Below are 12262 nucleotides of genomic sequence, written 5' to 3'. Positions count from 1 at the left end.
GTAATACTAACTGATTTATTCTGAGAGATCTTAGTAGATGGTTTCTTTTTTGTTGTTTATCCAATAAATGCGTGTTGATTAGCTTTTTTAACTTGAGGTTTTAATAACATTATGACAACTGTATAATAACATTTTGCTTCAAAAATTAACTTTGCAAATTCAAGATGGGAAAAGCAACAAATTACCTGAAAATGATCTGGGATTTCAACTTGCCTGTGAGCTCAATCAAGTTGAAAGTATAATATGACAGCTTAGAAAACTATTGGACCCATAGGCTAGAGGTATAGCATTGAAGGAAAAGGAGGTGATAATCCTGCTAGTGGCAACAGATAAATGGCCTTAGACATTGGCTATGTGAACATGGACAAATCATTTAATCCTGTTTGCCTCAGTTTCTTCATCTGTAAAATGAACTGGGGAAATACATGGCAAATGACTCCAGTATCTCTGCAAAGAGAACCCCAAATAAGGTCATGAAGAGTTATACATGACGGATAAAGAACAAAGTACTGTCATGTTCTGCTCTTGTCAAAACACATCTGGATCACTGTCTTTTTTTTTTTTTTTTGAAGTTTTTTTTTGAAGTTTTTGAAGTCTCATTTTCGAAACAGATTGATAATCTAAGTGACCAGGACAGCAAATAGCCTAAAGATCATGCCATGCTATGTGAAGAGGTATTGATGAAACTGGAGCTATTTAGCCTAAAGAAGAGATGGCTTATGAGGAACATTTTGGATCTACTCAAGTATTTGAAAGATTGACACACAGGATGGAGTAAACTTGTCTTTTCTTGATTCTTAAGGGCAGGAGGCAACATTAGACTTAATGTCAGAGAAATTTATACCCTATGCATGATAGGAAAGGAAAATGGTCTGATCATGGTGGGAAAAAATCAGATAATAAATAGATGCTCAAAATACATCCCCATGATGCTGGGAAGTGGAAAGGCACTCTAGCTCATAGGGTAAATCTCCTGGGGCAAATCTTTGGAAGAAGGTAAGCAAAAATCACAGAAGCAGTATAGACCTGAGTGGCTATGGGTCCACCATTGGAAACAACTCCTGAATCGATGGTAAAGATCTGTTTGGCAATTTAAAAATCAGGGGGGAAATGGAAAACAGTAAAAATTACCCAAGGCATAAGAGCTGCTTCAGGAAGAGGGAGCCCCCCCCTCCCACTGCAGGTCAATGTGCAAAGATAAAATGACTGTCAGATGAGTTCTACAAAATATGCTTGTTCTATTACGGTTCGACTGGATGCCACCTGAAGTTCCTTCCCAGTTGGTAATTCTATGATTATGTAATATGATAATTTTGCTATAGCTACAATATAGAACATAACAGAGGATAAGAGCAGAAAAGTTGTATAATTTAGCAAATGAAGGAAAAATCATTTCTGACTTGTTTTTCTGGCATGAAAAAAGCATCCTGATGTAGAGAGAAAGGTATTAGAATGGAGTTAGGTTAGGGTTCATATCTTTACAAATGGTGTGACCTAAGGGAAAAATTATATAAGTTCTCTGGGTTTCAGCTTCTTCCCCCCCCCCCAGAATACCACAAACTGAGGAATCTGGATTGAAGTAGCTCATATACTTTTTCCTGTACTAAATCAAGAGTCTAAGGAGCTTTTGAGTGATTCTCAATGTCAATTTGCTCACTTCTCAAACTCTGGATCTAAACCCTAGTGTCCACTCTGGATACTAACTCACCTTCTCTCACCCTTTATAATTAACACCTGATGACTTTGGTCACTAAGACCTGGCTCTTTCCTACCAACCCAGTGCTTTTTATCCTTCTGTCAGGAGGACACATTCAGTTATTATTTTAATTTTGTGTCAAGCTTGAAAAATCTAAGCCCATTCCATAAAAGACCACCACCACTTCTATCTGCCCCTGCTCCAGGCCCAGCCCAGACGTTTTGTCTATTTCTTTGTAGGGCTAGAAACAACTATGTGAAGAAAAGAAACAGATATGAGAATGTCTGATTATTTTGTTGTGTCATTTAACTCTCCTGAATAGTATCTCATCACTCTCTGACTGCACAATATGACAGAATTAGAATCTGAAAGCAAAAAGGATTTAAAAACTTAAAATCTTAAAATATAGCTTATAGAGAAAGACAGAAGGAGGCTTAGTGTAGAGAATGTTACAATATAGAACATAAAAATGTCAGAGCAGAGAACCCCAACTAGTAGAGTTCAAAGGTGTAAAGGGCTGAAACTCTGAGTTGATGCACTGGGGTTGGACAACTTAAGGCTAATTACTGATTGGACAAAACTCTATTAGCATATGCTTGGAAAATGGCCCTTCCCACTATTCTGTGCTGGTTCAATCTTTTGGTGTGTACAGAGAATTATGGGAAGGATTAGAGGGTGGAATAAGACAAGCCAGAGTCACTTTGGTGATAGAAGAGGAGAAGAAGGTTGCAGAGATCCTTGTCCATTCCCTTCACTTCTCTCCTAAAGACCAAGAATGAAGGCCAAGGATTTTTGCTTATCCTGAGTCAGCTAATTCTAAGGTATCCAGGATGCTAACGTGGTGCGGTCATCACACAAAGGGACTTTAAAATATCAAATATTAGGAACTCAGAGAGCTTTGATTCCAAGGTCATGGACATCCATAAAGGAACTAGGGATATTTTTCCTAGAGAAGAGAAAATCCAAAGCCATGATATCTGTCTTTATACATTGGATACTGTTGAATGGATGAGGGATTGGGCTTGCTCTGTTTGACTCCAGAGAGCAGAATTGAAGGCAGTGGGAGGAAGTTGCAAAAAGGCCATTTGGTATATGGTATCAGTACAATTCAGCCTCAAATTGAAAGCTGACCAAAAGGGAGATGATCTTCCCTGGGAAGTCCTGCATTTTCCTCACTAGCAGAAGCTGTATGACCACTCATAAGAAATGATGTAGCCAGGGTTCCTTTTGGGTATGGATCACACTGGTTTGCCACTTAAAAGTCTTGAGATAGCATGATTTCAATGACTATCAGTGCTGGAAAGAACCTTTGAGCAGAACATATTAGGACATAAAATGTTAGCACTGGAAGAGTTCTAAGGGCATGAGATGTTAAAATTTAGAGAGACCTCAGAGTACAGAATGTCAGCATTGCAAATTAACTTCACAACACAAAAAAGCGGAATGGATAATATTAGGATGAGGAAGTCCTTTAAAACACAGAATTTCGGAGCATAAAAAGTGACATTTCTTAGAGCATCGAATGTTAAAAAAAAAAAAAAAGAATATTACAACTTGAAACTCAGGGCATTGACTGTCAGGGCTGGGAGAGACCTTAAAATGTAGAATATTTGTGCTGTAATCACCTATTCCAAGTCCTTATTTTATGGAGAAGCAAACAGAGGTCCAAGGATTTTAATGAGGAAGGGTCCTAGAGAGCTTCTTAACTTGTCAATAAGTTAGTAGCTGAATTGGAACCGAAGCTTATCTTTTGCCTTCTCACCTAATACATAGTGTCTGTGCTATAATATATGTATTTGTCCTATGCAATTTAAATCTGAGAGGAATAAAAAATTCCATATCATTATCATTCATCAAATCACCGTTCCCAAATAACACTTGCTGAACACCCACAGTTAGGAGGCTCTATAGAGTGCACTTTACTGGGGAGAGAGAAAATGTAGTTTCCACTCTACAGAAATTTAAATTGGCTTCTCTGAATTATGATCAACATAAGGAAACAATGCATATCATTAGAGTTGCAGAAATATTTTAAGGGGAATCTATTAAGCTATTTATAGGTCATTATTTATAAGGAAGGCGATTCATGTGATATTGGTATATTTCAAATCATATCTCTTCCCCCTCTTTACACTGTTGTAGTAAACATGAATATGGAGCCTGCAATCAGAGGAATCTAGGGACCTGAAAAGCACATAATTTCCCCATTTCTACTCTCCCCATGAGGAAAGCAGTAAGTATATTGCCCAAGTATGCTGGAATATTTAAACAAGGCCACAACATTTTATAATTTTATTTTCTATGTTATAACCGTAACCTAACCTTTGTAGCTTCAGAAAATATTAGAGCTGGAAGGGACATCTTAGGAGAGTTAGTACCACCTTCCTCATTTTATAGAGGATAAAATCAAATCCCTGAAAGACTAAATTAAAATCTTCAAGATCACATAGTATATTTGTAGAAAAACTATTAGTAGACACTCCATCTCTCGACACTTGGTCCAATGCTTTTTTCACTCTACAAGATCCTGTCCTTAAGATGATTGACATGTTTGGGTTTTACTATAATCAAGGTCATGGAAATATGCTTCAACTAAGTAATCTTAATTACAAAGTCTCGTTCTCCAAATTTGTCTATGGAACTAATAGGTCTGACCACAATATGGAAAATAGCCAGTCAGCACCTGAATTATTTCCCTTATGGAGAATGGTCATGGGAAAAGGCTAAGTAAAACATTTTGCCTTAAATATGAATATCGTTACAAAAAAGTATTATCTAAGTCTGAGAACCTATGGTGGAATATAACATATGTGGAATCCAAAACCATGAAATTTAAAAGCAGATCACTTTTGAGATGGCAACTGTCATCATTTGATTAGGACAGACAAGCCCATGACCACAATTGGAATATAAAACAATTATCTTGTAGAAAGGATTTGCTAATTTTTTTCCCTCTGGTAAGATCACAGACTAGGATTTGGGCCCTGATCTTGACAGATTTCTGCAACCTAAGATTTATGGTGACCAAAAAGAATGGATGCTTTATTTGACTATGACTATTTATGACTTCAAAATATTCACTTGAACTTCCAGACCTTAAATATTTACTCTGTAACTAATTTAGTCTCTAATGAAAGATTACAGTAGCAGAAGGTTATGCTCACAAGAAGACTCAAACATACCTCTATTAGTCAAGAGACTGCAGTCTAATGCAATTCTTTGTTGCAAAACTCAAGACAAGATATAGGTTCTAGAACATGAATAGCAACTGACATTTAAATAACACTTTTAGATTCACAAAATACTTGACATATACAAGGTGTCCCAAAAGTCTTAGTGAGGCTTTAATAACTCAAACAGCTCTAAAACTTTTGGGACACTTCATTCTGCCATTTGACTCTCACAGTAACCCTGGAAGGTAGCTATTATTGTTGTTCTTGTCTCAATGGGACAGATTAGGAAATGGAGGCTGAGTATTTCAGATTTTTTTTCTTGATTTATTTTTGTCCAGGATTTTTATTTTATTGTAGTTGAAGATTCTTGTTGTGGAAATTCCAATGAAAAATTCATCTTCTATAATTGTATAAATATGTATGCATACATTGGATTTAACATATATTTTACCATGTTTAACATATATTGGATTACTTGCCGTCTAGGAGAAAGGGTGGGAAGAGGGGAGGGAAAATTGGAAGAGAAGTTTTTGCAAGGATTAATGTCGAAAAATTATACATGCATCTGTTTTGAAAATAAAAAGCTAAAAAAGATTCTTTATTATAATGCAGAGATATGTTTAGAAGAATTGCACATGTTTAAGCTATATTGGATTACTTGTTGTCTAGGGAAAAGGAAAGGTGGGGAGGGAGGGAGAAAAATATGGAATACAAGATTTTTGCGAGGCTGAATGTCGAAAATTATCTTTGCATGTATTTTGAAAAATAAAGTTATTATAAAAATAGTCTTTATTATTAAAATATAAAAATTAAAAATATAAAAATTCATCGTAGATTTAGGGTTACCTTTCTGACACTGATCCCATTAAGTGATCCTCTGGTCTCCAGCAAAAAACCTTCAATAATGAAAATATAACATGCCTTCAAGATTCCCATTCTATGCTCTCATGGGACAGAATTGTTTTATACTTGTTTTATACTTAATAATATTTTACTTTTTACCAATTACATATATAGTTTTCAGCATTCACTTTTGTAGATTTTGAGCTCTACATTTTTTCCTCCTTCCCTTTCTTCTCCTCTCCCTAAGACAGCAAATAAACTGGTATAGGTTGTACATGTAGAATCATGTTAAAGATATGGACAGGATTAATTTGATCAACTGACACCTTGTTCAAGTAAATAGAATACTGGACTTTCAATCAGGAGGTTTTGGTTTGATTTTCATTTTGGATATTTATGAGTTTTGTGAAAAAGAACTTTTTTATTCAGAATCTCAGGTTTCTCAATTATAAAATAGGAATGCTAATGATTTTACCATCTACCTTAGGAGGGAATTATGATGAGATCTTTAATGAATTTCAATATAATGTAGAAATAGGAAGATGATAATGATGATGATGATGATGATGATGATGATGATGATGATGACGACAATGCACGGACCTCCATCACTTTTCTCCATGCCTTTCCCTAGCTATATCTCTTACCTGAAATATATTCTATCTTTAACTTTCTATCTTTTTAGCATCCATAATGTCTTTTATATCTCAGTCTAGATGTTACCTTCTACAGGAAGCCTTTCCTGATTCTCAAATGCTGGTGCCTCTCAGTGTACACTCTTATTTATATATTTTGTATATATTTAAATGTGTCTTCATGTTGTTTCTACCATTACAGTGTAAGCTCCTTGAGCACAGGTTCTGTTTTACTTTTATTGTTGTATCCCAATTGACTAGCACAGTGCCTGGTATAATGTAAGCACTTAACAGTATTTGTTGATTAAGTGATTTTAATTAATTAATTTAATTGATTGATTTATTGGTTGATTGTTGAATAACTAGACTTCTCATAGGATAAGTTCAGCATAGGCTAAGGAGGCTGAGAAGCTGAGGAGAACCTGAGAAGCTCAGATTGGGACATGTTCAGTATATATATATATATATATATATATATATATATATATATATATATATATATATATATATATATATATGTGTGTGTGTGTGTGTGTGTGTGTGTGTGTGTGTGTATGTATATATGTGTGTGTGTGTGTGTGTGTCTCCATACACAGACAAACATGGAGAAAATAGAGAAAAAAGAGGAAGGAGGGAGAGAGAGAGAGAGAGAGAGAGAGAAAGACAGAGACAGAGATGATAGAATAAAATGAAAGGAAACAAGGAGAGAAGCATTTAAGTGCCTACTATATACCAGGCTCTGTGCTGTATACATTACAAATATTATTTCATTGATCCTCACAAGAACCTTGAAAGGGAAGGGTCCTTCTTTCCCCTATTTTACATTTGAGGAAACTGATGCATAGAAAAATTAAGTAAATTGCTTAGGATCCCACAGATAGCAAGTGTCTGAGATTAGCTTTGATATCAATTCTTCCTGACTACAGGCTCTATACTCTATCTGATGGGCCACCTAGCTTCCTCATAAGATAATCAGTAGAGGGAAGACATGAGAATAAGGATTGTGGTAAAGGTTCCATTGATCCATTCCTTTGGAAGTTCTTTATTAGTAGGGATTGTTTCATTCTTTATATTGCCAGTGCCAGGCACATGCCAGGGTCTTGATAAATGCTTGTTGATTAGAATCAAAGGAACTGGGTTCAAATTTCATCTCTGCTATTTTCTGTTGTGTGACCTAGAGCAAGTGATTTGATGTTTCTTAGCCTTACTTTACTCTTCTTTAAAATGGGGAGCGAGTAGGTGGCACAATGGATAAAGTGCTAAACCTGGAGTTGGAAGATTCACCTTTGAGTCCAAACCCAACCTTAGGCACTAATTATGTGACCCTAGCCATTTACTCATGTTTGCCTTAGTTGCATCATTAGTAAAATGAATTAGAAAAGGAAATGACAAACGACTCTAGTATCTTGTGACAAAAACCCTAAATGGGATCATGAAGAGTCAGAAAGAGTGAAAAAACTGAACAAAAATCACAAAACGAAGGGATTCAATTCATTGACTTCTGCAGCCCTTTCAAACTTATACCTAGGAAGCTATATTATTTTAATGACCTGGGTTGAAATCTTGCATCTAACACTTCGTAATTGTATGACTTTAAATTATTTCATGTCTATGAGCCTCAGTTTTTCCCTCTGTAAAATAAGATGGGCTTATATGATCATGGATTATTTTTTTCTCTTCCTTGCATCTAACACTTGAATGACTTTAAATTATTTCATGTCTATGAGCCTCAGTTTTTTCCTCTGTAAAATAAGATGTGCTTATATGATCATGGATTATTTTTTTCTCTTCCTTATTTATTTATTCTATCACTATTAAAAAAACTGGGACAATTATCACTTTTGTCTCATATGGCTTTTATTTATGATCTCTTGAAATATAGCTCTGAAAAACTAGGCTTTGATTAAGCCCATTGGGATTCAAAACTTGATTATGCCTTTAAACCCAAGACACTCTGTTTTCACTAATTGGGCATAATAGATCTCAGTTGAAGCCTCACTTTTTCATTAGGTTTTGATATTTCAGGGTGAATGTAAATAGCAATTGCTTCTGTTCTAGACAGAAACTCTGAAGGTCTTCTCCTCCCAGATTGATTCTTTGGGAAGGCAAACTAGGCCATTTTTTTTTTGCCTTAATTTTTACCTAGCCTTTAATTATTGAGTGGATGTTACCTCAGATAAGCTCAGATCTGGGAAAGAACTTGGCTTAAAAAGACCAAAGTCTCCCATCGCACCCAGGGCCATCACCAGATCCTGACCCATGTCTTACTACTGGATCCAGATGACTGAAGGAGGAAGTGAGAGTGATGACTTTGCACAGCCTTTCTGCACCTAAATCCAATTCACTAACAAGTCACCCTTCTGATGTCGTTGGTCCTCTTTGAGAATAAAGGACTAACAATAGTAGTTTTAGCTACCTACTTATAATTCTATAACTTTCCTTCAAATCTGGCTTATAGTATTATCTTAAGATACAAGTTGTTATATATTATATTATTATGTTATATTATGTTATTTTATTATATTATGTATATATATATATATATATATATATATATATATATATATATATATATATATATATATATATATATATATATATATATATATATATATATATATATATATATATATATATATATATATATATATTAGGGAAAGTAACTTGATTATTATGGGCTTCAGTTTTCTTGTCTATAATTTCTTTGCGGGGGATGTTTTTTGTTATCTAGTTCTAGATTCTATGATCTGGATTCAAATGCTACCTCAATCACTACCAGTGTATTCTTAAGTAAACCACTTTAACTCTTTAGATCTCAGTTTTATATTCTGGAAAATGAGGAAGTTGGCCTGACTAAATCACTAATCTTATGAGCCAGTAAGTCTCTGACCTTGAAAGTCTCTTCCAGCTCTAGCTCAATGATCCTATAATATGACCTGATGAAAAACCCAACAAGAGGATGCTGAAACAGGGAAAGGCCCCATGCATCGTTAGTTTCTTTTAGTCGGATGCCTGATCTTCATTAAATGCTCTGGCCTGATTTCCTTAGGCGCCGGAGCTAGTTCTCAGGGTGCCACAGATAAAAAGCTTAGATAAAAGCTCTCTGTATCTGCTAAGCAGTATTATGATAAACTTTATATTAAATAATACACATCATCTGAAGATCCCCTGGCCTCTCCTGGGCTCAGAACACTGCATCTCATTTACTGCTGCCCAAAGATTTGGCCTGTGGGGATAAGAAGCTCAAGGTCTCAGGATTACATTAGCAGGCTTGCCTTTTAACTGTAAATGCATTTAACAGCTACTGAAGCCCATGGTCTTGCCCTAATGCATTTTATTTTTAAAAAATGATTTGGGAGGTATTATGCACCTGGGCTGAACTCTCCCCTGTGGGGAATGATGTTTTTTATAACATACGTGGAGCAATGTAGGGAATTTTTCTTTGACGGTATGATATATAGGCAGCAATCACGGCCTACTGGAACATATGATCCTCCCCTTGGTACCTGGTAATCAATAGCTTTGGTGGATGGGAAAGAGTCTTGGATAGGGAGCTAGGATACCTGGGTCTATCCCTTGGTCTGATATTAATAACAATACCGGTGTTACCAGTTAGTAGTTAACCATTAATATAGCCCTTTAAGGTTGGCAAAACATTTTATAAATAATTCTCAAAACAACCCTAGAAAGTAGAGGCTATATCATCCCCATTTCAGAGATGAGAAAACTGAGGCAGATGGAGGTTAAGTGACTGGTGCAGGGTTGCATGGTAAGTATCTGAGGTCCAATTTGAAGACAGTTTGTTCTAATTTATGGTCCAGCACTTCACCCACTGAGCCATCTAGCTGTCTAACCTGTATCAGAAATAACAGGGCTTCTTAACCTTTTTTGTGTTATGTTCTTCCTTTTTCTATCTACTTTTTCTCATTGTGTGAATTTCAGAATGTTTTTAAATGAAAAAAAAAATTAAAAGTATACAGTATTACAAAGGAAACCAAATATATCAAAATATCTATGTTACATCTATCTGTGGGCTATTTACATTCACTCTGAGTCAGTCAGGACCCAAACAATGACTTAAAAGGGCTTGGCCTGGGAGTATTGGTGGGCCAAATACTGAGAATCAGATTGGTTTGGGTTTAAGGCATGGCTCTTGGGAGAGTTCAGAGGTGCAAAAGAAAAGAAATGCTTTTAAGAGCATGTATAGGTAAGAGTATAATACACTATGTGAAGGAAAGGGAAGGAGGAGAAGAAGGAAGGAAGGAAGGAAGGAAGGAAGGAAGGAAGGAAGGAAGGAAGGAAGGAAGGAAGGAAGGAAGGAAGGAAGGAAGGAAGGAAGGAAGGAAGGAAGGAAGGAAGGAAGGAGGGAAGGAAGGAAGGAAAGAAGGAAGGAAGAGAAAGAAGGAAGGAAGGAAGGAAGAGAAAGAAGGAAGGAAGGAAGGAAGGAAGAGAAAGAAGGAAGGAAGGAAGGAAGGAAGAGAAAGAAGGAAGGAAGGAAGGAAAGAAGAGAAAGAAGGAAGGAAGGAAGGAAGGAAGGAAGGAAGGAAGAGAAAGAAGGAAGGAAGGAAGGAAGAGAAAGAAGGAAGGAAGGAAGGAAAGAAGGAAGGAAGGAAGGAAGGAAGGAAGGAAGGAAGGAAGGAAGGAAGGAAGGAAGGAAGGAAAGAAGGAAGGAAGGAAGGAAGGAAGGAAGGAAGGAAGGAAGGAAGGAAGGAAGGAAGGAAGGAAGGAAGGAAGGAAGGAAGGAAGGAAGGAAGGAAGAGAAAGAAGGAAGGAAGGAAGGAAGAGAAAGAAGGAAGGAAGGAAGGAAGAGAAAGAAGGAAGGAAGGAAGGAAGGAAGGAAGGAAGAGAAAGAAGGAAGGAAGGAAGGAAAGAAGAGAAAGAAGGAAGGAAGGAAGGAAGGAAGGAAGGAAGGAAGGAAGGAAGAGAAAGAAGGAAGGAAGGAAGGAAGAGAAAGAAGGAAGGAAGGAAGGAAAGAAGGAAGGAAGGAAGGAAGGAAGGAAGGAAGGAAGGAAGGAAGGAAGGAAGGAAGGAAGGAAGGAAGGAAGGAAGGAAGGAAGGAAGGAAAGAAGGAAGGAAAGAAGGAAAGAAGGAAGGAAGGAAGGAAGGAAGGAAGGAAGGAAGGAAGGAAGGAAGGAAGGAAGGAAGGAAGGAAGGAAGGAAGGAAGGAAGGAAGGAAGGAAGGAAGGAAGGAAGGAAGGCTTTCCATTTCATCTGGAGCCATTTTCAGTCATCCTGATCTGCATCTGGCTACCAGACTTAAATAGATCTGAAGGAAAAAGTGAGGGAGGTGACTTTACCCAGCTATCCTTCCCTTAAATCTAATTCACTTGTATGTCATGGCATCACCTCCTTGATATCATGGATCCTCATCAAGAACAAAACAAACAACAGTGGAACTGCCCTATTAGTGTTGTTTATCCTTCATCCTTGAAGAGGACCAAAATAACATCATGGTATCATGATCAATATATTGTGTGTCTGTCAGTGATCCTCCAGTACAAGCTCAGAAGGTTCCACTACAGGTAATCAAGTGTGAGTCTCACAGCAAAAACTGGATGAGCACTTCTTGATTATATTGCAGAGGAGACTTGGATTCCAATGTGGAATGAACTGAGTCCTCTCTGTGACACAGGGTAGAGCATTAGATTTGGAATCTGAAGCTGAGTTTAAATTCTGCTTTTATTTGAACTCTTACATTTAATAGTGGTATGTCCCTTAACCTCTGTCTGTTTCGGTTTCCTTAACTCTAAAATAGGCATAATAATAATAGAACCTAACTCCATAGGGTTGTTGTGAGAATCAAATGAGATGATCTTTGTAGAACACTTGGCAAACCTTAAAGCAGTACATAAATGACAGCAATGAATATGACCTCTGAGGTATCTGCCAGCTCTGAGCATCTCTGACTGATGGAT

At 36.7% G+C, this 12262-nt stretch overlaps 1 protein-coding gene across 7 annotated transcripts in view; it reads right to left on the bottom strand.

Annotated features, from left to right (window-relative positions):
* The window catches only part of DAB1 (DAB adaptor protein 1), a 1320323-nt gene that overhangs the window by 546716 nt on the left and 761345 nt on the right, over positions 1-12262 (bottom strand). The window lies entirely within an intron of this gene.

The sequence above is a fragment of the Sminthopsis crassicaudata genome, chromosome 4, assembly GCF_048593235.1.
Source record: "Sminthopsis crassicaudata isolate SCR6 chromosome 4, ASM4859323v1, whole genome shotgun sequence".
NCBI lineage: Eukaryota > Metazoa > Chordata > Mammalia > Dasyuromorphia > Dasyuridae > Sminthopsis > Sminthopsis crassicaudata.
This window is presented reverse-complemented; position numbering and strand designations above follow the sequence as displayed.